Raw genomic sequence first — 24,475 nt, 5'->3', positions numbered from 1 at the left:
TCCCCTTTTCGCCTTCTCCGCGTGCACCTTTGCTCTGCCTTCCATCCTGCCCTCCATCAGCTCTCAAAGGCGCGCGGGTTGCCAACGTTTGCTCAGCCCGGGCTGCTGCGCCCAATCCTGTGGGGGTGCTGCGCCTGCTGCTGCTTCTTCCCGCAGGCCAGCGCAGACGCCTCAGCCAGTAGTACACATTTCATCCTCCTCCTAGCCAGCTGAAAGGATGTTTCAAGGCGCCAGGGAAAGCAAAAGCAAAAGCAAAAGCGTTTCCGAAAGGACGACAATGAAACCGAGCTAACGCCAGGAAGTTCCCGGTCCGAATCCTCGCCTCTGCCACAGACCGATTAGGTGGCCCCAGGCAACTTCGCATCCTCTCATCCTCTGCCCTCATCTGCAGTGCACTATAAGGCTCCCAACCTATCTTGCAGGATTGCTGTAAGAATTACTGAAAGAATGGCTGTGAAGCCCTTTGAGCCCTCTAAAGCAGGTGTTCTCAAGCTTGGCGTTGTTGGACTACAACTCCCATCATCTCCAGCCACAATGCCTCAGTGTTAGTGATGATGTAGTCCAACAAAATCTGGGAACCCACGTTTGGAAATCCCTGCTGTAAAGTATGATTATTCCTCTACTCTCTCCCCCTCTCTCTGTGTTGAAAAGGAAGCACACTTTCAGGAGGCACTCTATACATTCTCTCAGGCCACTCTGCATGTGCTTAAAAACAATGTAGACTTAGGTCCCAGCTCAGACACACTTGGCTAGTAGAGATGCCAAAATGTTTCAGAATCATGTGCAATGCTACTGTGCATGTCACCACAGAAAATGCTCAGAGACTGCAGACCATCTCCAATCATGGTCCTTCTAACTGCAGCCCATTGACCAGGATGGAGAAAGCAAAGGATCTTTCTTTGGCCCTTGGGACTTTGGCCATGATGGCTGAGGATGATGGGAGTTGTAGTCCAACAACATAGGGACCCACGGTTAGGAACCCCTGCCTTACTGGATCAGAACAAAGGTTCATCTAGTCTGATGCTGTCCTTCCAACAGCAGCCAGTGAGGTGCCTCCAGAAAGCTCACAAGCAGGATGGGAAGGTGTTTATTCCCAGCATGACATTCAGAGATATGGTGCTTCTGAACATAGAAGTTCTCCCACTGGTGGTCTTGGGATATCCGGATGTGCCATCATTAGAGGTGTGTTGTGAGATGGTTTTTCCTTGTGCTCAGATTCCAAACAATCACTAATTATTACCATTATAAATAATAAGCATATCCTGCGTTTTAGCAAAAAAGGGAAAAAATCAAAATGATTTACATAGCAGAGGAGAAGATAATACAGTTGCCTGTTTCCAATCCAAAAAGAAACACAAGGGCAACAGCTGGTGAGATGCTATGCAGGACTGAATAGGGACAGTTGCTCTCACCCTGCTAAATATAAGAGAACCGACACTAAAGGGTCACTGTTTACCACCTTAAGTGGTTCAGCAGGGAAATGCTTGACTAACAAGCGGAACTAATAGGAAAACCTCGGTATTTGCTGGGTTCTGTTCCCGGTTAGTGCTGCGGATACAGAAACTGCAAATACCGGGTCACTGGGGCTATGGAACCGCAGAGGTTAGATTCCCAAGAGGGGGAATCAGCCAAAAATTGGGTGGTGGTGGTTGTTTTTTTTTAAGCTCCAAAATAATGGCTGAAAATTGGGTGAAAATCTAAAAATTGCCACTGATGGTGGTGGGATTGTGGTGGAGGTGGTACATTTTACCTTTGAAATTTGCTGCAGAGGTGGCAGCAACAAAGGCAGCCCCACATAGAGGCCATTGCAATAATCCAGCCTAGAGGTTACCAGCAGATGTACCACTGTTTTGAGGCAGTTCATCTCAAGAAACAGATGCAGCTTGCGTATCAGCTGGAGCTGATAAAAAGCACCTCTGGCCACCGCCTCAACCTGGGACACCAGGGACAGGTTTGGATCCAGAATCACCCCGAGATTGTGTACCTGTTCCTTCTGGGAGAGCGTGATCCTATCCAGAATTGGCAGATCAAAATCGTCTCCTGAGTTTTGACCCCGCAAAATAAGTACCCCTTCTTATGTGGATTCAGCCTCAGTTTGTTATCCCTCATCCAGCCCATTACTGCCTCCAGGCAGGTGTTTAGGGAGGTTATGCCTTCTCCATGGAGAAATACATTTGGGCGTCATCAGTATATTGATAACATCCTGCACCAAATCCCCTGATGATCTCTCCCAGCAGTTCCATTTAGATGTTAAACAACTTCAGACAATATGGAGCCCCGAGGGACGCCATACGAAAGTTCAGATTTTGAAGAACAACAGTCTCCAAGAGACACCATCTGGAATCTGCCTGTGAGGTAGGAGCGGAACCACTGCAAAGCAGTGTCTCCCACCCACAATCCCCTCAGATGTTCCAGAAGGATACTATGGTAGATAGTCTCTAAAAACTGCCAAGAGATCCAAAGGACCAACAAAATCACACTCCCTCTGTCAATTCCCAATTGGAGATCATCCAACAGGCCGACCAAGGCAGTCTCCACCCCATAGCCTGCCTGAAAGCCAGTTTGAAATGGGTCTAGATAATCAGTTCCCTCCAAGACCACCTGGAGCCGGGACGCCATCACCTTCTCAATCACCTTGCCCAACCATGGAAGGTTGGAGACAGGCCCATAATTATTCAGAAGCGGTCTAACGATTGCCTCCCTGAGACAAGGAGGCATCCTGCCCTCCCTCAGAGAAGCATTTATAATCTCGAACAGGCCCTCTATAACAGCCTCCCTGCCAGATAGTATAAACCATGTCGGGCAAGGATCAAGAGGGCAGGTGGTAGGTCTCACCATTCCAAGCAACTTGTCCATATCCTCAGGAGTCACAAACTGAAACTGATCCAGGGTCATCACATAAGAGGAGCAGCTGGACACCTCAGCATCAGTCTCTATACCAATTGTGGAGTTTGAATCCAAGTCGGCCCAAATACGAGAGATTTTGTCCACAAAGAACTCATTTAAAACGTCACAGCGAGTAATTGTTGGTTCTAAGGACTGATTCATGGGGAAAGGGTGCACATTAGCCCCTTCATGACCCTCAACAACTCCACCAGACGTGAACTTGCTGAGGCGATACGGGAGGAAAATAATCACTTCTTTGCCGCACGTATCACCTGAGCATAGATCTTCAAATGCTCTCTATGTAATAATCTGTTGGATTCGAGTCGAGTCTTCCTCCACTTGCACTCTAGTCGTCTACCTCGCCGCTTCAGCCCTCGTAGTTCTTCCATATACCAAGGGGCCAGTTTCGAAGCGGGTCAGAGAGAACTCTTAGGAGCGATCGTGTCCACTGCCCTGGTGGGTTGATTATTCCATTCTGCACCAGAGTGTCAACAGGGTCACCAGCAAAGCCAACACTAAATCCCTCCAAAGCCTCTTGGAATCCTATTGGATCCAGTAACCGTCTTGGGCGGACCATCCTAATGGGGCCCCCGCCCCTATGGAGGTGGGATGTGGTCGTGAGTCCAATGTTAACCAGATGGTGGTCTGTCCATGACAAAGGGGAAATCACAGGAGTCCCCACCTACAGAACACCACCCTGTTCAGGGTGAAGGACCAGATCAAGCATGTGACCAGCAATATGCGTTGGTCCCGAGACCAACTGGGATAGGCCCACAGTTGTCATGGCTGCTATGAACTCCTGAGCCACCCTGGACAAATTGGTCCCAAAGTGAACATTGAAGTCCCCCAGCACAACAAGCCTGGGAGCAGAGGCATAACTAGGGACAATAGCGCCTAGGGCAAGCACTGAAATTGCGCCCCTGTCCAAACAGGAATGATGAGCTCCTGGTGGCGCAGTGGTAAAACTGCCGCCCTGTAACCAGAAGGTTACAAGTTCGATCCTGACCAGGGGCTCAAGGTTGACTCAGCCTTCCATCCTTCCGAGGTCGGTAAAATGAGTACCCAGAATGTTGGGGGCAATATGCTAAATCATTGTAAACCGCTTAGAGAGCTCCGGCTATAGAGCGGTATATAAATGTAAGTGCTAAGTGTAAGTGCTATGGGACTTGTAGTCAACAATATCTGGAAATCCCTGTTAAAAGGAACACTGTACCATCTAGACATGGTTGTTGATCAAAACCTGAAAACATGAGCCATCTCTGTAAAAGACTTAGAACAATAGTCAGGAGTTATGCGAGGATTCCAGTGTCTTTTTCTCTGTCTCATCTGATTCTTAAAAAAACATGACTTTGTCCTAGAGGATCACCTGCCCAAATAATTACTAGCAAAATAGGGGAAGAAGAAGGTGGTGGGGTGTGTGTGTGTGTATGTGTGTGTGTCTATAAACCAGTGAATGATTCCTGCCAGCCTTTGTCTTATGATGACTGTTGGCTCATGATGGGATATATGTGCATTCACCACACTAGTGCTTTGACACCAAGAGGGAGGAGGATACATTAGTTTGCCACACTAGACAGAGGAATTTGCAACAGGAGCAGACAGCCAAGTTCTGCCAGGGCCAAAACCAGCCCCTGCCAGACTATGAAATCATTGTAATTTGCCCCTTCCTGTCACAAGCAGTGGGCTGTTCTTTTATTATTGACTCTAACTCTCAGATATCCCAGTCATGGATGGAAAATTCAGGGTCAATTTACAAGAGACACATTTTCTACATGGAAGTTTCTTCTGTGCAGGTGTTGTGCAGAAACCCATGTGTATTGACTGCCAGGGCACAGCAAGGTTGGAATGGGCCAAGATGAGATTTTAAAATGGGCCCCCAGCCCCTCAAAGTCCAGGGCCTCCTCACACCCCAGGCCCCCAAGGATTCACGTCTGATATTTCAAAATAAGTATGCTGCCTGGAAATACATTTCACTGAATACACACATGCACACTTCACAGTATATAGTCATATACATTGAGTACTATATATTTGTGCTACTTTTAATGCCTAGAACACACTAGCAACGCTAATTATTAAAATGGCCCCCTCGCTGCAGATTAGCAAAGGAGACTTTCAACCATGCAGGGTGAGCCTATGTTTGTTTTCTCAGAATTCTGAACAAATTCAGTAAAGTTTGATTCCAGGAGGTTTTTAGGGCCCTTTTAAAGCCCTATAACACACACAGGGGCGTAACTACCATTAGGCAAGGGGAGGCAGTCGTCTTGGGGCCCCACTGCCTCGAGGGGCCCCCCAGAGGCACATCATATGACTCCCCACCCGCCCATATTGCACCCCCTATGAATTATGTTGAGTCTCTTGGAGATCGGCAGGAGCAGAGAGTTAAAAAAAACTAGATTTAATGTGAACTAGATATTCACCGTATTCATAATGGGGATGTGAGTGTGAGTGCATGATCTATTGTGAAGTGTGTTTGTGTGTGTATATCAGCGAGGGGCCCATTTTAAAATCTTGTCTCTGGGCCCCCTCCAATCTTGCTACGCCTCTGAACACACATCTCCTCTGGAATGGAGGTGCTGCATTCACATGTTGGCCAGATTTACCCTGAAGTCCCTGCAAGTTACTGGGGAGCAGTTCACACACAAGAAAAATAAAATAAAATAAAAGCACAACACATGCTTCACAGTTCTCACTCAGACCTTCTTGGTTGCAAAACAATTTGAACATAAGTGCATTTATGAATGAATTGAATGAATGAATGAAAATAAATAAAATATACTTGTTCCAGAAGTTTTTGTAATTTTCTGCCCTGAAACAAGCCACTTATAGGCCTTTTTAGATAGTTTTTGTTTTTAAAGCCAGCACATTTTCCAGTCTGTTTTAAATTAAATATTCAGAGACCTCTCAGTCTTGCCCCACTGCCCATATCAAAGCCCTCTGGCAAGCAGATCCCTATATATGGGGGTAACCACAAAAAGGAATTCACAGCCTACCTTGCAAAAGCTGTGCTGGATGGTCTGGTCTGCTGCAGGGAGGGTCTGCTGCAGGAAGCTCTGCCAGCCTCCTTCCTGGCTTGCTGGGGCCTGCCGAGTTCAGGCTTCAGGGAGGCCTACTCGGAGGCCTCTCACCCGCCAATCAGCTGAGAGGCGGGGAGAGAAGAGCTCTGCAGTTTGCAGGCTGCTCCGACCTTAGGCCTCGTTGCCGATCCTAGGCTGGAGGCAAGTGGCTGAGGGGCCCTGGGGCTGGGCAGGTGGGCAATGGGGTGGGGGTGGCAGGAACTGGAACGGCGCCCCCCTCTCAGTGGCGCCTAGGGCAAGTGCCCTGCCTGCCTCCCCAGTTCCACCTATGCCTGGGAGACTCCCACACCCAGCCTGAGACCAAGTCCGTCAACTCAGTTAGGGACTCCATTGGGCAGTGAGACAATCAGTACGCCAAAAAAAGTCCCAGTCTATCCCTGGTCCCCAAACTTAAGGTACACACATTCAATATGGTCAGACACTTCGACAGGGATCCTGGGAAGGAAGGTATTGTTCTTGTAGACCACTCCACCTCCCCGCCCACTTCCTCTCCCCTGCTCCTCAACAGAGTACCTTGGAGGAAGAAGCCGGGACCAGACTGGGCCACCAGCCTCCCCCAACCAAGTCTCCGTAATACATACCAGATCAGACCCTTCATCCAGAATCTGATCATGGATGATTTCAGGTTTATTCTGGACCGACCTGGCATGACAAAGGAGCAAGACGAGGCTCTGTGGGTGGTTAGCATTGCTTCCCAAGGTCAAAGAGCTGGCAGGACAGCCAGAAGGAGAGATGACAATTACGTTTCTGATTTGCCTTCCCCTGCAACAGCCTGCTGACCTGTCAATGTTACTTCTTCTATTCCCCCACCACCACTGGAATAGTTGCCCCAGTGGGTGCACTCCCTGTCTCCCCATCTTCAGACAGACCCAGACACATTAAAACTCCACTCACCCAAGGTTTCAAAGAGAAGCCCAATTATAATACCCACCCTCCTTAACACACCCAGGAGGGATCTTGAGCCAAACAGTCTGGCTCTCACCCTCATGAGCCAGAATGGTGTAGCGGCTAGAGTGCTGGACTACGACTGGGGAGACCTGAGTTCAAATCCCCATTCAGCCATGATACTAGCTGGGTGACTCTGGGCCAGTCACTTCTCTCTCAGCCTAACCTACTTCACAGGGTTGTTGTGAGGAGAAACCTAAGTATGTATTACACCGCTCTGGGCTCCTTAGAGGAAAAGCGGGATATAAAATGTAATAAATAAATACATAAATAAAATTATCCCAAGAAGTGGCTCCCCCCAAAGGGTGACAGCGTTCCTATGAAGCGCAAAGCCAGGCAGATGACTCGAGGAACTCCTGAGTCACCCAGGAGCTGGTCCTACAGTCCTCATCAGCCCCAGTTGCACTTTTGTGGCGGCGGATGATGAGAACTGTAATCCAGTAACTGCTGGAAAATCTCTGGCTGGCCACCCGTCTCCAGCCACTCGCATGTGCAGCTGCTGCACTCCCAGGGCTCCCACGCGGACCGAGGGGAACCCCAAACAATGCTAATCCTGAGAGTGGTTTATGCTGACAGCCCTGCAATGTAGTTGTGTTATTTTCCCCATATTGCTGTGGGAGGACTGGAGTTGAAGCACCTTCACCAACCAGAGGGTGTGCAGCTGTTACTGGGCTAGGGCTGCCAACATTTCATTGCCAGAAGGAGGGACACAAGTTCCAGAATGAGGGACACAAGTTTGTGGGGGCTGGCTGCGGGGGGCGGGTGGGCTGCGAGGTGCATGCAATGGTAATCAAGAGCCTGAGTATCACTGATGTCTATGTAATTGAATTATATGCTATTGAATAAATGAGGGACAAATGTGGTCCCTATAGGGACCAACATTTCATCCCTGAGATGAGGGACATCCTGTCACGAGGGGCAATTGGCAAACCTATAGTGGGCTACAGTTCTCATCATCCCCCGCTGCACTTCGTAGTCCAGTAACTGCCAGAAAATCTCTGGCTGGCCACTGGGGCCGATCAGCCCGTCTCCAGCCACACGCACGCGCAGCTGCTGCGCGTCTAGTGCTCCCATCATGCGGACCGAGGGGGGGAACCCCAAACAATGCCGGAAGCCGGGCGCGCGCATAGGATTCCCGCCCCCGCCTTGCTCTTGTCTCTAAGGCCATCCCTTTGCCGAAATGGCAGGCGCGCACACTTTGCAGCTCGCTTCTACCTGCCTCTCCTTAAAAAGGGGAAGCCCCGGCCGCTGCTTTGCGCATCATGATGGAGCCCACTAAACGAAAGGAGCTTTGAAACACAAAACCACTTTGCCGTTTTGCTTTCTTTACTGCCGGCGTTGCAATTTGCAAAGCGCCTCCTCCCGAACTTCACTAGCAGTTGTGGGAATCAGGAGGTACAATGGTGCTAAAATTAAATTAAATTAAATTAAATTAAATTAAAAATGCCACGCACTCAGCACCTTTTTTTTTTTTTTTTTTTTTTTTTGAAGCTTGGTGTGTGCGAACCTTGCAGGAAGTGAATCTGGCCCGGGGCACTGGGGGAAAAGACTCCTTCCGGGTCAGTTTTCACTTTCTCTCTTCCTTCCACTCTCCTCCCTTTTTGCTGCAAAGAGTGTTTACTTCCTGGGGTAGACGGATGAGGTGTTTAACCCCCCCGCCCCCTCCCTCCTCCGCATCCCAAAGGAGACTTGAGGACTGGAGTCGGACATATTTTCCTTTTTGCTTCTCGCCCGCAAGCAAGGTTCCCCTGCCTTTGTTGGGTTTTTTGTGTGGGGTTTTTTTGGCTATGCAGATTCCCACCCCCTTTGCCCAACCATTGAAGGCGATGATGGGGCCATTTTAAGGCACTCGCAGAGAGGCCGTTTTCTCTTTGATCTGGCAGGAATCAGCATTGATGCTGATTGAGGCTGCCAAGGCAGAGGGGAGGGAGGGAAAGGCAGGAAGTTTCCCTGGCTGGGGGGCTCCTTTAGCAAAAGCCCAGCCTGCTGCTTTGGGCTGAGACGGATTGGGGCGCGGGGGGGGGGGGGGTCTTCTTTCCTTGGCATCCCGCCCAGCCCACCCTCTGCATTTTTTTGCTGCGGAGCGAGCGCCCGCCCGGTCGGGGTTCTGCTGGTGGTCCCGCTCCGGAGCAGAAGCGAGGAGAGCGAGCTGCACCGGTCGAAAGCGGCTTGTGCCCGCATTCTCGTGTGAAGGAATGCCATACGCCATAGCCAATGATGAGAGGGGCTGAGGTGCAAAGGCAGCAGCAGCAGCCGTGACCCCCCCCCCAAAGAAATCATTATTATTTTGATTTCAAAAGAGAAAAATCGATCCGGCGAAAAAGAGCGCGCAAGATCCCGCTCGCTTCTCCACCATGGGAGAGCATCGGAGCAAATGGCAAAGGTTTTTGACACCTGTTACGGGTGAGTGAGGGCTCCGGAGACGGGCTGCTTTAAAAATAATGACAGTAAAATAAAGACCCGTGCATATCTCATCAGGAAGGAAGGAAGTCCTACGGTGCTCAAAGGGTCTTATTCCCAGATAAGTGTGGATCCGATTGCAGCCTTGCGCTGCGGTCCTGTGCGGCTGTACGCAGTAAACCCCATTTCGTTCAGTGAGGCATGCTTGTCCCTTGGTTAGTGTGTATAGGATCGCAGCCTTGCGCGCGATCCTGCGCGGGTTTTTGCTTTGAAATAAGCCCTGCAGTATTTAGTGGGGCTTTATCTCTATGTCAGTCAGTGTGAATTGCATTTACGTTTTAAAGCGCAACCCTATATATGTGTAGTCGGAAGTAAGCCCCGCAGTGCTTCATGGTTATAGGATCGCAGGCTTGCTGCGCGATCTTGTGTATGTTTTATCGGAAATAACAGCGAAGCATATTTGCGTAGGATTGCAGCCTTGCAACGCGATCCTGCAACCCCAGCACCCCCCGGGAAGCCGCGCTGTACCTGGACAGTGCGCATATAGGATTGTAACTTTAGGGCGCAAACCTAACTGCGATGTGGTGCTGCGCAAAGCTCAATTAGGGTGAATGGGAACTGCGCAGGAGCCCAACCGAGAGGAGACGACATGAAACCCAGCTGGGAAATTCTCCTGCGCATAAGCCTCCTTGGAGCGGATGAGAGGTGCGCAAGAGACTAGAGCACGGCGCTGCAAAGAAAGGAGGCAGAATCCCACTGGGAAGTGCTCCCACGCCAAACGCTGTTGGGGATGGATGGGGACTGCCCAAGAACACGCGCATCCCCAATGGCGTTTGGCGCAGGAGCGTTGCCCCGTCTGGTCTCGTTCGGGATTTCTCGGTGGTTCGCCTGGGGCCCCCCTGTCTAAAAGGGAATGTACACGCTGGCGAGACAAAAGGGGCTCTGGATTCGGGGGTGGAAGGAAGCATCGTTCGTGGCCGTTGCTCGGTCGTTCGTTGCTCTCGGTTCCTCCGAAGGTTTCCGGCTGCGCCACAGTGTCGTTCTTCGAGTCCTTGATGACGCTTGGGCGACTAGGAGCCTTAAAGGGAGCTTCTTCTCCCGGCTCTGCTTCGAAAAGGACACACGCCCGCCTGGGCCGGCTGCTTGGAAGGAGGAAGTCCCCCCCCCCGGGACTTGGCTTACTCCCTTGGAAGCGCCTCCAGGCAGTGGCTTAACTGTGCATGCGAATTCCCCTCGCGTTCAGTGAGTATAGCCTGGCAATGAAGGCTGCCCCCGTGCCCAGATCATGCTGGCTTTCGTAACAACAACAACGCCAGTATTTGCAAGTTGTGGTCTGGGGCGTGCGTGCTTACCTGGGAGAACGCCCCGTGCAACTCGACTGACTTCCGAGTAAGCCTGCTTGAGATCTCCCTGCAAATAAAATTCAAGACCAGGCTTCTCTGAACGTCGGGACTTGTAGCACTGGTATACATGCATTGTTTGGAACCAAGTTCCACTATATTCAGTGGGGCGGACTCCACTCCTGTGCGCCCTAGGCAAGGCTAAGTACTTGCACCCCCACGAAAAAATGTCAACTTCGATTTGAAATTCAACAGATGTTTTGTATAAAAAATGAAAAGCACAAAACTTGAAACTGCTAAATTTATTTTAAATTGCATGAATAGGTAATACATCAGTTTTTGATTATCTTTCTTAAATACAAAAGAAAATATTTTGGCATACAAATCATTTTGAACTAGAAGGGCACTCTGGAGAGAGTGCATACCTCTGCCAAGGGCAACACAGCCCTCAACACCACATCAAAATCTCGCTTTGCGTGCCTTTTCCTTTGCAAAACTTGTCACCAATTTAATCAGATCAAGTGCTGATGCCTATTCATGTTCAATTGATATAGTTGCCAAGCCAACTAGTCTCTTTTGCGACATTGTTGAACGTATGTAAGTTTTTCTAAGTTTGATCTTTGAGAAACTACGTTCACCGCTTGCCACTGATACTGGAAGTGTGCACAGTACTGGAACTCTCACAAATCAAGTCTGCAATTCTATGCACAGTTGCCTGCAGGGGCGGTGCTACCATTAGGCCAACTAGGCAGCCGCCTAGGGCGCAGACCTCAGAGGGGTGTAGAGTGTCCATGTGTTAAGAATGTGAGAAACCAGAATAATGAGTAGAAATATGAGGAAAAAACCAGTTCATTGTTTTCAACATCAACAATACTGTTAAACTTAATTTATAAATTATAAAGAAAAAAATCTACTGAAGATGTACGTAAGGCCTGCAAGAATTTGGAAAAATCCTTGATGTATAATGGAAACAAAGATATTGATGCTGAAGATCTGTGTTGTGAACTTATAGCAATAGCTCGAAGACTTCCAAAGTCTATGCCGCCACAAGGAGTACTTCTCTTCATACTACAACAGAAACTCCTGGATAATGTGCCTAATGTTTCTGTTGCTCTAAGGATCCTTCTCACGCTTCCAGTATCAATGGCAAGTGGTGAATGTAGTCTCTACACTCTGCGCCCCTCTGAGGTCTGCGCCCTAGGCGGCTGCCTAGTTGGCATAATGGTAGCACCGGCCCTGCAGACAACCGTGCATAGAATTGTAGACGATTTGTGAGAGTTCCAGTACTGTGCATTCAGGGGCTTAGTGAGGTTTCCAGCAGCCAGGGGACAAATTGGAGCTATGGGGCCTCTGTCTCACATACAAAACACACGCACGCCCCAGTGCCCAAGCCACAACCCCTTTGTCTGATGTCAGATGCAAGGGGCGGGGCAACCTAACCCCCGCCCCGCCCCCCGCAAGCCTTCCCCTCCGCTGGCGTGATATATAGTGATAACATGAGGACTGAACTCATGGCGGAATGTAGATAATCAGAGAGGGGAAAATAAGGCTCCTAGACCATCCATATAGGCTCTGTTGATGATCCTGATAAATATACAAGTTAACATCTCTTGGGCTCTATTGCTTGACTTGGTGGTCCCTGGATCCATATAATGTATGATTTATTGTGAGATTTGCATTGCTTCATCTTCGAAATTCTGTCTACAACCATAGAGAACTGCTGTCATTCAACGGAGACTGTCTGACTTAATAGAAAGCTGCTTCATATGCTCCTGCAGCTGTTTCTTCCCCATGATTCGCTCTCTTGCATGGAAAAACAGCCCCGATTCTCTTGCTAGCTGCTCTTGATTTATTTTTAAGAAATTAGTCTTTAACCTTTAAAATAATGTATTATATGTAGAACTTAGCATGCAAAAATCATTTTAATTTGAAAGCCATTTAAAAAAATTCAATTTCTATTCCTCGTGGTTATTTTCCTTTGGATTTTAGTCAAAATCCAAGGTGCTGACATTTTAGTTACTCGCTCAGACATTCTAGTTACTGTATACTTTGCTTTGAGCACTCTACATGGGGTTGGAGACGTTTTAGAAATAAAATAAGAAATTGATACCTTTCTAAAGCAAAAATGAGGTTCAAACATTTTAAATGATCATGAATTGATTACTTGTGCAGTCATCAGAAATTCAGTGGGAGAGAAAGAGGGGAGGGGTGAGGGATTTGTGGGGGTTTTTTTTGCCTAACAATATTGTATGTTTTTGATACATTCCTGGGTTCAGGTAATAGGTTTTAAGCTTGCGTTTTTCAATAATGCATTGTATGCAAAAGAAACTTCAACTACCTTTAAATCACTACAAAATATAAATTGTATCAAGATACTGAAACCTGAGAAAAGAAGGAACAGTTACGAACAGTTATGGTAGAAAATGCAGACGGGGTGAGGTGAAAGGTTCTGCTCACATTTTCTGCATTTGAAGAAGACTCCAAGGTCTTGGGAACCTTCAGGAACATACAGATAAGGGCCATCTTAGATAGGGTTGTCATTTTTAAAATCAGGTTCTGCTCCTATGCCTTACAGTATCCGGGCACACAGAAATTAAACAGATGAGACTTATTTTGATGCCCCCAAAAAGCTTCACCTGATAAATGTCTACAACTGGCTGCTGTAAAGCCCCAGGAACAGCCCCTTTGATTTCCGACTTCCAAGCAATGCTTTGGAAGGTTTCTGAGTTGTTTACTGCTATCTGTAATCTTGCCCAGTTGACCTTTCTTGTATTTGCAGCAGCCGGGCAACGGGCTTCCAAGCATGATCTCCATTTTTGTTTACTTTTGTTTGGAACGTCTACAGCTATGCTCAAGAGAAATTTTATGCAGGGTAAAATCCTGTCCAACAAGTTTAAACAGCTAGTGTTGGTCCAGGAAAAATTGAGCATTGAGTTCCATTTTTGTAGGATGAAACCATCTTGCTCTCCAAAACTTGGTGGTCCCGCCTCGTGGCAGATATTTCTCAGAGAATGAAATGGGAACAGCAAGTAAAGTATGTGTGTTGTTTTCTTTCTAATGGTGATTTTGTCATCTGTAGGTAAAGCTATTAATTGGTATACAGCAGTGGAATTTAATTTGTCATTATAGCACTGTGTGTACATAAGTAATAACATAGTTTCTGAAGTTGTTGTGGTCCTGGGGGACTTAAGCAGGATGGATGTGTCTCTTGGGTTTGTTTGTAATGAGAAATTGCTACTTCTCCAACTGTTGTTTGTGCTTTCATGCAAGGTGGATAAAAACAGTGTTTTGTTCTTTAAATTACAAATTGGATTTTGATTTAAATTGGGTTTTAAAATTTTCTTAAAACAATTAAAAAAAATAAGGGGCGGGGGAAGAACCTAGGCCAAAGATATAATCATGAATAGTGATCATAACTTCTAATTATATTCTATGAGCATGCTTGTTAAAAAGTATATGGAGATGAGAGACAACAGACCAGATCAGTCCTATCCTGCAAGTAGTGTACATGTGCACATGTACTCATGGTAGTGTACATGAGCACATGTACAGTCAAGCCCTTACCCCTTTCTCTAAAAGTGCAAAAGATGAAGATCAATAAAAAGAGGATCTGGGGGCATGGAGTAGATCTGAGCAAGGAATCATCTAAATGTAAATGAAAGTGAAACAAAAAGTGAGCAGAATGTATTCATGAGTCCCGAAGAAACCTATCTGGAGTATACCCTCCATTATAGAAGGGAAATTCCTATTACGGCAGCAAGCCATAAAAGAGACCCCATTTAGGAATATTTTAATTAAGTTTCTGTACTAGTGGGTAAGACAGGCATGTGTGCAAAATGCAAACAGTGCAACGAAGAAATACAGAGTGTGGTTGCCTGAATGAAAGGGCATGGTGAGAAGTGCTCCTGCTTTGAAGATACTGCAGGAATCATGTCTGAAAATGCAAGTGTGTATTTGCTTTGATACTATATAAAATGACCAAATCATCATCACATTTTTGATGAAAATTAATTTGGTAAAATTCCGAATACATGCTTTATAATGTTTAGGGTGTCCCTACCTTCTAAAAATGAAACCTACCTCTATCTATGAGTAGTGATGAATATATCAGACCAGAAGAATGCACTTTTACTAGAAAATGACAATTAAACAGAGGAGAACTAGTCTTGTGGCAAGCTTGAAGTGTCCCCTTTGCTAAGCAGGGTCTGCCCTGGTTTACATTTGAATGGGAGACTACATGTGAGCACTGTAAGACATTCCCCTTAGGCGACGGGGCTGCTCTGGGAAGAGCATCTGCATGCAGAAGGTTCCAAATTCCCTTCCTGGCGTCTCCAAGATAAGGCTGGCAGAGACTCCTGCCTGTAACCTCGGAGAAACCTCTACCACTGTCTCAATACTGAGCTAAATATTACTATTTTATTTATTATTTATTTGATTACTATACTATACTATACTATACTATACTATACTATACTATACTATACTATACTATACTATATGGACCAAGGGGGTCTGACTCAGTATAAGGCAGCTTCCTATGTTCCTGTGTACTGATTTAAATTGTAATTTAAATCATTATATTGACACTTCCTGAGAAGATTTAGATCAAGATTTAAATCAGTTCCATCCTGCTTACATGGAATTCCATTGAAATAGATTGTCTTTCAGGTAAACATGTTTAGGATCGGGGTGCACATTGCTATCCCTGCAAGTAAGATTCTGTGTCATTTCTGTACTCGATTCTGCACTAGTCACGATTCTCGATTTCTGTACTAGTCACGATTCTGAAGAAATTGCCATTGTGTGTTTTATTACAAATTGCATTCTCACATGCTCTTGTTTTGTTTGTTTTATGCTGAGCAGCACAGCTCCTGTTGTTTGGTGTAAATCATGCAAAAGCCATGACTTGAATGCTTTCCATCCTTCATCAGGTGGCCTAGACTAGAGTTTGGCATTCTCTCTGTGGCGCCCCATAGAAATAAAAGTCAAAACTGAATGCATGGGAACTTTTAACATCCTATTTTGAGACATGAGATAGTCTCAATAGTATGATGATTTCTTCAGAAAAATGTTAGGTATTTATATTCTGTTCTTCAGGAAGCTGTGGTGGCCTCCATAGCCTTGCTGGACCTAGTATAGCACTTGCCCCTGCGATTGGCAGACAGTATGCAGTCTCTGGATTAGCTAGCTTGGTATAAAGACTGCGGGCCTGGCCTTCTGTCCTTATAATACCTGCTGTACTTGAGGCTCCAACTTTCTGCCAGCCCCACTTCCAGCAACTGACCTGAGGGACTCTGGGATGAAAAACACTCCCTTCTGGTACAGTTTTGGGAATGGTTGCCTGTAGGCTCAACCTGGTTATCTCATCCCACTTGTGGGTTTTGAACTTTTCAGGTGGCACTGCTTCCACGCCCTTGTGAACTAGAAAATGGTTTTTTCCTATCTGGTGAATGTTTCAGATTCTGTGCATGCCTTCATGTTCTGTTCCATCTCAAGTTACTGCAGCTAGAAAGATTTCTAGAAGTACTGTTTGTTCTTAATGGTTATCAGTTTCCACCCAGCAAAATAAGACTGTATTATCTGATTTTGCAGGATGGAAACAGATAACCACTATGTACAGACAGGAACATGCACTTAAGGCTTAAATAAATTAACGGAACTAACCAGATAATTGTGAAATACTGTAGCAAATACTGATGTGTCCCGTGTTTTAGGAATATGTTTTATTCTGTGCTATGTTTTATTTGTTTTGTTTTAAATTTTATATTACTTTTACTGTTGTGAGTTGCTCTGAGCAATATTGTACTGGAGGGGAGCAGTGTTCTCTCAAATGTTTTTCATTGGTGTGCAGAATGAGTTTTGCGCTGGGCGGCAGTATCAAGGCAGTGTGTGCGCATGTGCATTTGGAAGGGGGCCTTCTTGATTCAACCTGAGCGGGATCTAAAATTAACTGAGCGGACATCAAAAAACCTGTGAGCATGTGCACGCCTTAGAGGGAACACTGGAAGGGAGGGATATAAATGTTTGAAATAAAGAAATAAATTTAGGGACTTAGTTTAAGGACCCAATCCCTCAGTGAGTTATGAGGGTACCTTTACATGTGTTTGAACTTTTATGGATTCCAGTGGATCATGAAGGAGCACAAGATCTGGGTATCAAGCAGCTAAGTGTGTTTGCCAGATTATAGCAATACAGAAAAGTACAGTAAAATAAGCTTGCATTTGAGAAGCTAAATCAGATGACTATTGTGTTTTTCAGTATAAAATTAAGAGCCACCTGTAGAGCGTTATGGAATCTTGAAATGAAGTTAAAAATCAGAGGTGGTTGCTTTAAACTGTGAGTCGCTGCCTACATTTCTATTAATGTACTTTCTCTTGTCTCTGGCATGTAGCTTGCGTGGTGGTACGAACAGAATAGTTTCATTCTGGTTTCTGTTTTAATCAGTTTCACTTTCCACTTCACAAGCATGATAGAAGCACTAAACACATTTCTCCCTATTGTAACAAAACACTTGCAAAATGAATATTAACAGTCTTCTTAAATCTAAATCTAAAACTTAAATTGAACATCAGGAGGTCAGGGGTCTGATAATTACATGGAATGTTTGTAATGTTGTGGTTTTCTTTGAGTCTTTTCCGTTGTGTGTAAATTTCTGAATATGCAGTGTGTGTTTCATTTGCATTTGAACATAGTCCTAGGACAGTTTCATTTTTGTATTCGCACTCTGGTAGTTTAGAATAGACTAGAGGATTTTTTAAAACGATTGGACCAATTTTTCCAGTATAGGCTTATCAACAGCCATTAGCTGTGATATCTAAGTGGAACTTCCAACACCGCATGCTAGGACCAAATAGGCAGGAAGGTCTGTTGCCCCAGGATACTTTTGGGAAGCTCACAGAAGGCATAAAGGCATCTTCCATTGAAAACAGGATGCTGATTAGATAGACCTTTTGCCTATCCTTGGACCTCTTTTTAATGCCACTTCTGTGGTTATATCTGGTAGGTTCTTTAGCTTTTAGTTTTTATGATTCTTCATTTTTAGCTTTAAAATTTTTTAATGAGGAATTTAATTCTGATTGTGGTTTTTAACCTGACTTTTAACTTGTTTACTTAATTTGGTTAATTCTATTGTTTTTATTGTATATTGCATCTATTTTACTGTTGTGAGCTGCCCTGAGCAGTAGTGTACTGGAGGGGTAGGGTATAAATATTTCAAATAATAATCATCTAATGTTCTTATAGACTGGTGTTCCTAAACTTGGGTCCCCAGATCTTGTGGGATTACAACTCCCATCATCGCCAGCCACAGTTGCTTCAACATTTTGGAACCTTGTCGAGAAGAACTTTAGAGACCCATAAGTGTGTCACTTCCAGAGGGGTAGTTATGTGAGTCGGTAGCAACAAAACCCAGAATCTTGTTTTTAAATTTGCAGTTGCATTTATATACCAGCTTTTCGCCTACAAGTCTCAAGGCAGTGTGCAGTGTACAGTATGAAATTGATAACAGATGTCAGTGAGCAATCTGTACAGATGATTGAACTTAAAATGGATACGGACAGCAACAACAAAAGCCCTGATTGTCCAAAAGCCTGAATAAAAAGGAGCATTTTCTGGCACCCTTGGAAGGCCAAGAGTGAGAGAAGAAGGTGGATGCTCTTGTGGATTATGGCTCCTGCTTTTGTGGATTACAGTCCATTAGCTATTCAAACAAGCTGATGGGCTGATTCTAAGAAATGCTGAGGCAGAAAAGAAATGGCAAACAGCAAAATAACTTGCAGAGCTTTGGGGAAAGGCACATCAGCAGATGGGTGGGGGAAGTAAAAGAGTTAATATACGACATGGATAAACAAAAGAGAACATCTGAAAAGTGCTAGCTTTGAAAGGAGGAATCAGCCCAGGTCTACCTGCTGTGTGTTTGTTCCTCATCCTCCCTTCTCCGGAAACTAAAAATGGTTCCTTCTGCATCCCTCTCATCCCGGAGCTAAGGGCTGAGCCAAAATTGTGTTAAAGGCCTCCCTGCAGGCAGGGATTGCATCCTCCAAGCTTTCCCATTTAAAAAGATCTCCTGGCCTGCGGAAAACTAGCACATGAGACTATATGGCTAGGCTAGGATATTTTTCCTCGGATGTGCTGGGTCCCCGGTCCCCCCCCCCCCCGTGGGAGAGCTTTCCCACTTGCAGCCTGAAGTGATACATCCAACCCAGAGAGGCAGGGCTGTGCTGCCTGTTGCTGCCGCATGAATAGCTTCTTTCATGGCAGAGAACTGGCTTCCTTACAAGATGACTCCCCGCCCTCCCTTCATCAGTGCTGCTAACTAATGCGGTAGTCAAGGTCTAGCTTCCAGCAGCCACAGCTGTAAAAAGCCTATCCCTGTGACTCGCTTCCTTTTTCCCAGGGAGCTCTTCCTGTGCGGCTTGCCGCCCACACTTTGAATGGGCAAGGCACACCCCTGGAGGTATAAAGGACCAGGCCTGGGTGCAAGAGGCAGGAAGGGGGAGAGAAAAGCCGCTCCCACCCTGTTCCCGTAGCAACCTCCCACTCGACTCGGATGCCTTCTTTCCTTCCGCCATATTGCTGGCTCTCCCAGTTTGCTTCTGTCCACCTCAGAGAGCACAGTTGCTCTTCATGTCGCTCTCTGTTTCAAAGAACAGTTCTTTATTTAGCATAGCATGCACCTGCCTGTGTTTGTTCTATTTTTTCGGCACTCTGAGGTAGGCCAGTCACTGACTGCAGTGCCTGCACGAGGAGGAGGCTGGCCTCGTGTTGCAGGCCTCGAGAAAGCAGTCTTCTTCAGCCCTGCAGGCTGGATAGCAGGTTGCGCTCCCATGATGAAGCTTGGCCCCGGCAGGCAAATGGGAGGAGGCTGAGCCTTGTGGAGCAGAGAGCGGCCAGGCCTGTGAAGGTGTGGCCCATTCTTCAAAAGTCTCTCCCTAGAGTTGAGCAGCTTAGCTATATGTAGGGATGTGTACCAACTGAGCGGTTTGAGTTCGAAGGTGGTGGTGGGGTTGCACTTTAAGGGTGGGGGAGGATGCATTTACCCTTCCCTCCGCTTTCCCCCTGCCGGCACAGGTTTTTCTCAAGACCTATGGGGCGGCAGCGGACTTCCCTGCCGCCGCGTTCGCTCTTCAGCTGGAAGTGGCTGGAAGTAGCTGGTGCACATGCAACCGGCAGGCACGAGCGCATGCACGTTGCAAGCGCCTGTGCGTGCACCCTCTGGGCACACACGCACCAGCTACTTCTAGCCGAAGAGCGAATGGGGCGGCAGGGAAGTATGCTGCCGTCCTGTAGGACTTGAGGAAAACCGGGCCCCTGTGGGGGGGGAAACCATTTCGCGCTGATGACACCCAAATCTTTTTCTCCATTTCAACATTGTCGAGAGAAGGCATAACCTTCCTAAATGCCTGCCTGCAGGTGGTGATGGGCTGGATGAGGGATAACAAACTGAGGCTGAATCCAGATAAGACGGAGGTACTTAATGCGCGGAGTTGGAACCTGGGAGATGATTTTGATCTGCCTGTTCTCGATGGGGTCACACTTCCTCGGAAGGAAGAGGTACACAGTCTGGGGGTGCTTCTGGATCTGAACCTATCTCTGGTGTCCCAGGTTAAGGCGGTGGCTGGAGATACTTTTTATCAGCTCCTGCTGATACTCTAGCTGTGTCTGTTTCTTGAGATCCATGACCTCAGGACAGTGGTACATATGCTGGTAACCTTGAACCTTGACTACTGCAATGCACTCTGTGGGGGCTGCCTTTGTATGTAGTCCGTAAATTGCAGTTGGTACAGAATGTGACATCCAGTTTGGTCTCTGAGTCATTTCGGAGATACCATATAATTCCCGTAGTGAAAGATCTACACTGGCTGCTGATAAATTTCCGAGCAAAATACAAGGTGCTGGTTATAACCTATAAAGCCCTAAATGGCTTAGGCCCTGGGTATCTAAGAGAATGTCGTCTTCTCCATGGTCCCCACTGCCCATTAAAATTATCTGGAGGGGTTTGTCTACAGTTTTCACTGGCCTACCTGGTGGCTACTCAGGGATGGGCCTTCTCCATTGCTGCCCTGAAGCTTTGGAATGCACGAAGTCAGTCAATACACATCGGCCCCCCAGGCTGTTAATTAGAGTTACAGTTTTAATAGTTCTCCCACTTCTTATATTCTTAATTTTTAAATTGTTTGAATGTTTAAATTTTGTTTTGATTGTATTTTTATTGTAAACCTCCCAGAGATGTAAGTTTTGGGCGGTAAAGAAATGTGTCAAATAAATAAATAAATGCTGAGCCTGGGTGGTTGCCCGACGGCACGCTTTACTTTACTCTGCCTTTCTAGCAAGCTATTCAAGGCAAAGTGTGCCGTCGAGTTGATATCGACTCCTGGCAGCCACAGAGCCCTGTGGTTGTCTTTGGTAGAATACAGGAGGAGTTGACCATTGCCTCCTCCCACGCAGTATGAGATGACGCCTTTCAGCATCTTCCTGTATCGCTGCTGCCCAATATAGGTGTTTCCCATAATCTGGGAACATACCAGCGGGGATTCGAACCGGCAACCTCTGGCTTGCTATTCAAGCCATTTCCCTTCTATGCCATTACAATTCCAAAACTGTACAAATATGGAGTAATCAAAAATATTGCAAGGATTAATCAGAAATACTCACGGAAAAGAAGAAACATACTCATGGAAAAGCATACATTACACCACTGATACATTATTGTTCGTATTCTGACACATTCTGTCATTTTTATTAAAGTCTTACTGTGAGGCTGTTCACGTGCAGCCTAACGCAGGCTAGGGATGCCCAGCTTGGGTAAGGCTGCATGTGAGAACCACCAGGATTGGGCCCAATCCCTGCGGGGAAGCACTGCCTAGCCTGGCTTTTAGGCCTGGCTGTTGTTGTAGCATGTTTATTTAATTAATGTATATACCACCAGACTCCAGAGGCTCCAGGCAGTTCACAGAAACAAACAAGAATAGCTATGAAAACAAGAATTAAAAATCGAACACATTCAAAAATTACAGCTATTAAAAAATCTAGACAATGAAAAATTTAAAACTCAGAAATTATTAAAAGTCTGGCTAAAAAAATGTGTTTTAAGGGCTCTCTTTTGAAGGCTGGTAAAGATGTTAAACCACAAATGTCTATAGGGAGTGCATTCCACAGCCTAGGAGCGACTACAGAGAATGCTCACTCCGGAATCACTGCCAGACGAGCTGGTGGTATATGGAGATGGACCTCTTTTGATGATCTTGATGATAATGTGCGGTGGGGATCATGTAGAAGGAGGTGCTCTTTCAGGTAAACAAGGTTAAGGGAGCAAGCATTCCCCTAACCCCACCTTCCTGCTCATGTGTGAGCATGGGCCGCTTCCAGTCTGGCTGCACACAGAAGCAGGCATCTAGAGTGCCCATCTCTCTGGGGCGGGGGGTGTCCCCTCAAGCATCGTGGTGCATTGTGGGATTCCCAGAGGCTGGGATGCATCGTTCCGGCCTCTGCAGGTATGCACTGCACCACGCACCGCTGCCCATCTGGGAGCATGGTCCACGCTCCCAGGAACACGAAATTGCTTGTTTGGGTAGAAGGGGAGTTTAAGCAGCCTCCCACCGCTACCACTATGCCCTCCCGATCGTGGGAACGACCTCAATGTGTTCTTTATTTTGGAGCTCTTCAAGTTGCAAGCCTACTCTCTGGTTCTACTCAAAGCATCCTAGCTCAGCTCCCAAATACTACTAGACATCCATATTTCACATCCTCACCTTCGGCAGGCTCCATGGGCCTTTGTTTTGTGCCTCAGCCCTCTAAACTAGGGGTGTGCATGGAGCCACGGTGGGGAGGCTTGAAGGCGGTGGGGGTGCCGCTTTAAGAACGGGGAGGGTGCACTTACCCCTCCTGCCGCTTTCCCTCCGCCAGCGTGCATCTTTTGGAAAGCCCATCGGGGCCTCAGCATACCTCCCTGCCGTCCCGTTGCCCCCGTCTTCTGGATATGACTGGAAGTCTCCAATGTGCCTGCGTGCGCTGTGCCCGTGCCAGTGCACACAGGCTCTTGGGAGACTTCTGGTCATATCCGGATGGCGGGGGTAACGGGGCGGCAGGGAGGTATGCTGCGGCCCCGATGGGCTTTCCAAAAGACGCACACCGGCGGAGGGGAAAGTGGAGGGAGGGGTAAGTACACCCTCCCCTGCTGCCGTCAGACCAGCGGAACCGACACTTCTGTGTGCATCCCTACTCTAAACCTAAACGTCTGCGACTTCTCACATGCTTCAGATTGCAGACTGACAACAGCCATGATAAATAAAGGTCTGGGCCCCTTGTTTAGCTTCTGGGCCAGTTCCAGAACACCAAGGGAATCTTCCCTTTCCCTTTTCTTAAGTGTAACCCCTGCTAATTGAGCAGAGGTGCCTTTCAAAGTGTAATTCTCTTAAATTCAGCCAGGGGAGAGCAACTGTCCCTCTCTGGTTCAGCAGAGTGTCTTTACAGTGGCTGCTGCTGCTGTTTCCCTCATTTCCCCTTTTTTTAGATTGTGAGCCCTTTGGAAAGAAGAAGCCATCTTGTTGGTTTTTTCCCCCTATGTAAGCCACTCTGAAAACTCTTTTTTGGTTGAAAAAGTGGTATATAAATTCTCAAAATAAATAACCATTCAATAAATATTAAATAACCTGCCCCAACTGTGCGACTTAAGCCAAGGGTCTTGTGCATGGGATGATGGAAATTGTGGTCTAACAATATCTTGGGACCCAGGGTTGAGAACCCTTGACCTAAGGTGGATAGCCCACTTTTGTGTGGGATGCTGCGTCTCACCCAGACCTATCAAAATCCTCTGGGTTCCACTTCCAGATCTGCTCTGGGCTCCCTACTTAGGCCAGACACTAAGATGTTGTTAAGAATTCTTTTATATTGCTTTTTTGCAGCAGCAGCAGCAGCAGCAGCAGCAGCAGCAGCAAGTACTCCACAAAGCAGTTTATAAAACACAAGGAGGCTATTCTCACGATCGCCCAAAAGCGGGCCAAGTGAGCCTAGCCCGCTTTTGGGCGATCGTGTGCTGCAACGGGAGCCACACAGCTCCCGGCAGCTAGCTACCATAAATACCTCTCCTCTTAGGCGAGGTCAACGGAGTGAGCGCTCCATTAACCTCATCTTTTTGCTCATGGGTTGCTGCGGTGTGCGGCCACACACAAGTAGACCCCCAACTGGGAGGCTGCAAGCAGCCTCCCGGGCTCGGGGGTCTCTCCAGGATGTCCCACGCACTCGTGCGGGGCATCCTGGAACTTCCGGGGGCCACGCAGCCCCCGATCCTCACAGCCCCCGCTGGCTCTGTGACGGAGCCGGCAGTTGTGTGGGCGGCCTTTAGATCATCCTCGGGGAGGGCGAGCTAAGCCCGCTCTCCTCGTGGACCTGGAAGAAGATCTTCTCACTGATCGTGAGAAGAGCTTCAAGGAATAAGAGGATAGTTTCTTGCCCCAAAGTGGCGCACAGTCAAAAATGAAACACAAGGAAGATGCCTGCAGCAGCCACTGGATGGGCGCTAATTATGCTGGGCTGAATAGTAGATGTTTGAATTTAGAATCTGGCACTTCCATGTTCTGTTTATGCATTTAGTTTTTTCTTTAGGCAAGTGTTTGCTGGATGTTGAGCTGGTTTTTAAGCACCCTGTTGAATTTTTGCGGTTGGTCTGTATTCCCCATTGGTTACCCTTCTGTCACGATGGTGTTTTGTGAAAATAGGGCTTAATACTGCATTTATCTGTGGGGTTGTCATGCACTGCAGTCTTTATACATTACAAAAGTGGCCGTACTCTTTATACACTAGAAAACTCTTTATACACTTTGGCTGTAC

General features: G+C 47.0%; 1 protein-coding gene across 6 annotated transcripts in view; it reads left to right on the top strand.

Annotated features, from left to right (window-relative positions):
• Positions 1-8,631: 8,631 nt before the first annotated feature.
• Positions 8,632-24,475, top strand: part of TASOR2 (transcription activation suppressor family member 2) — a 70,785-nt gene continuing 54,941 nt past the window's right edge. For 2 of the 6 annotated variants that reach the window (XM_053255130.1, XM_053255125.1), the window contains exon 1: positions 8,952-9,311. The gene's annotated coding sequence lies outside the window, so the exon portion shown is untranslated. Of the gene's footprint in view, positions 8,651-8,951; positions 9,312-10,345; positions 10,551-16,906; positions 16,985-24,475 lie in introns of those variants that run through there. The other 4 variants (XM_053255129.1, XM_053255131.1, XM_053255127.1 and 1 more) reach the window with 4 other exon arrangements.

The sequence above is a fragment of the Hemicordylus capensis genome, chromosome 5, assembly GCF_027244095.1.
Source record: "Hemicordylus capensis ecotype Gifberg chromosome 5, rHemCap1.1.pri, whole genome shotgun sequence".
NCBI lineage: Eukaryota > Metazoa > Chordata > Lepidosauria > Squamata > Cordylidae > Hemicordylus > Hemicordylus capensis.
Note: the sequence above shows the minus strand (reverse complement) of the source record. Positions and strands in the feature narration are given on the sequence as shown.